The 2,485-nt window shown below is 33.2% G+C and overlaps 1 protein-coding gene across 1 annotated transcript in view; it reads right to left on the bottom strand.

Moving 5' to 3' along the window:
- LOC111088323 (MFS-type transporter SLC18B1-like) overlaps positions 1 to 2,485 on the bottom strand; it is a 29,337-nt gene that overhangs the window by 18,150 nt on the left and 8,702 nt on the right. The gene's annotated exons all lie outside the window — the stretch shown is intronic.

Here is a 2,485-nt window from a genome sequence, read left to right as displayed (position 1 = left end):
CGAAATTCAAAAACAAACAAATACACATGAACACATATTAATTAATATCTGGCATGAGAACGTTCGAGTGACATCTGGCGTTGTAAGTTGTACTTACTGCAATTTATAGAAACTATGAATAGGTGACTTAAACTAGGATAATACCTTCTACTCTAGACGGCTCGAAGCTCGTGACGATTTGTATTAGAAGAAACACCTATTTATTTAATTTGATTCATTCTCATATTTTGGATATCTGTAAGTCTAGTGTTTAGTGAGTTTGTTCTCGCTGAGTCGAGGCATTTTTAACACAAATAAACACGCGATAAGCACTTTTATTGTTGTTAGCAATTCTAATTTAGTTTATCACTTACTACCAAAACATCAAGTTGTCATAACGTCAATTTTAATCTTAGTAATTTTAAACTATTGGATTTAATACAAAGTTGAAAAAAATCTTCTATGATGAAGATTCAAGCTATGTTAAGGAAATATCTTAATAGAAAAAAAAAATAACACAATGATGTCTCTAATGGTTTGTGAATGAAAATTAGGTCAAGCTGCCTTCTCGTATTATAATAAAAACTTATTTCCTGATCAAGTGCTGTAACGTAAAACAGCAAAATATGTTTTTCACGTCCAACAAGTTTGCCCCCCCCCCCAGTGGCACAGCGGTATGTCTGCGGACTTACAACGCTAGAAACCGAGTTTCGATACCCGTGGTGGGCAGAGCTTAGATAGCTCAGAGTTTTACTATATTTTTATAGAAAGGAACTACCTAGTAATAGATAATGTAACGTAAACGTTGGAATATAAAAAAATATACATTCAATTTAGTTAACCCTGCGTTAGTCTTCCGGGGTCTTCATGGACCCAATATTTTGTAAACATCAACGCCGACAGATGGCAGCACGTACATGTTTGTTGTTCTCAGTAGCTTCAGTATTCGGCTAGTTTGTGTTAAATTATTACACTTAGTTTAGGTGGTAAAAGAGAAACACGTTGTAATATTCAATGCTCATTTATTGATTAACAAAGGAAAATATTTTGAGTGTTAGTGTTTTTTTGTTTCCAAATTAATAGTTTATTATTACTTAAATATTTTAAAATTACTTTTTTTTTTGATGAGTTGGTGCCCTCGGACTTCGGATAAGTGACTATAGAAATGTTTACAGAATGATAATAAAAGGTTAATAATAACTTTTGACTAGAGCAAGCTACCTACTTAGAGTGAAACTGAAATTCAACCTGGTGTCGGTAAGGTCATATAAACTTAAATACTTTTCTTACGTTTCATCAGTTGGGGTACCTCCGATGTTAAGGATATTTTCGGCTGTAATCCCAATAATATCTCACGAGGTGTAAAATTTTATTCAGTTTAATAAGAAATAAAACATTGCTATGATTATTTCCCAACTCTATCTCTGGGCCTGTATTAATTACCTTGAAGACAACTACTTTCGTACAATTTAACATTTTTAAAATGTTCAAACCGTGCTTGCATATCCGGATCATGAGCTCCCTTTTTGTTTATTATTTCATCTGTGGTCACATAAGTCACGTGACAATCAGCAATGTTTTGCTATAGTATCAAGAATTAATTTTATTATTTGTCACTCAGGCATAAACAAATCATGAAAGTATTTATATTTGTTGTTGTTGCTTTTCTAACGATAAAACAAAAACCTTCAACCTCCTCTTGCCTATCAACGTAAGGAACAATGACTGATAACAAAGTATCAGTAGATTTCTATATAACGTCTCGTTTCGGACAATAGGCATTGTTATCCAAGCTAGTTACAAGGCATCTATCTAATCAACGACCAACATCGGTCTGGACAAAAACAACAACTACATAAATTACTATATGAAGTAATGAAGTAATTCGAAGAGCTGAAATTAGGTGTACTTTTACTAGGAAAATTATCGGAGAATCACCTCACTGTCCAAGATCGTGAGATATAACGCATTTCTTCAACAACCACAAAACTGAGACTCTAGAGGCCAGCATAACTGGGTATCTTGTATAATTTCTAAACCTTGACTTCAGTATAAACACGATGCTTATAGTCACTTATTAATTTCCATTTTCAAAGCCTTGAGTTACAACATCACCTGACTTGTGGTCAGTTAGTAGATATAATGGTCACTAATATATCAGCGTCTCTGTGGGGTCATTTTATTCTTTAAATATATAAAAAAGCAATCTATATTAAAATCAGGAAGTGTATGTATTAGTAATTAATTATAATATATATATATCAGTATTAGCTGGGTGTTATATAAACCTAGATACATCTCGCTTAATGAAATATCACTACAAGAAACTGGGTTAAACGTTTATCGGAAACAGTTCTCGGATTGTAACTACTTAATAAGGGGAATTAATTCTATAAACAGAACAAAATAAGTTGACAGGGACGTCCCCCTTCGTTTCTACTACGGACTATAAGAAGTTGGCAGGGACGTCCCCCTTCGTTTCTATTACGGACTATAAGAAGTTGAC

This window comes from Limulus polyphemus, unplaced genomic scaffold (assembly GCF_000517525.1).
Source record: "Limulus polyphemus unplaced genomic scaffold, Limulus_polyphemus-2.1.2 Scaffold3542, whole genome shotgun sequence".
Classification (NCBI taxonomy): Eukaryota; Metazoa; Arthropoda; class Merostomata; order Xiphosura; family Limulidae; genus Limulus; species Limulus polyphemus.
This window is presented reverse-complemented; position numbering and strand designations above follow the sequence as displayed.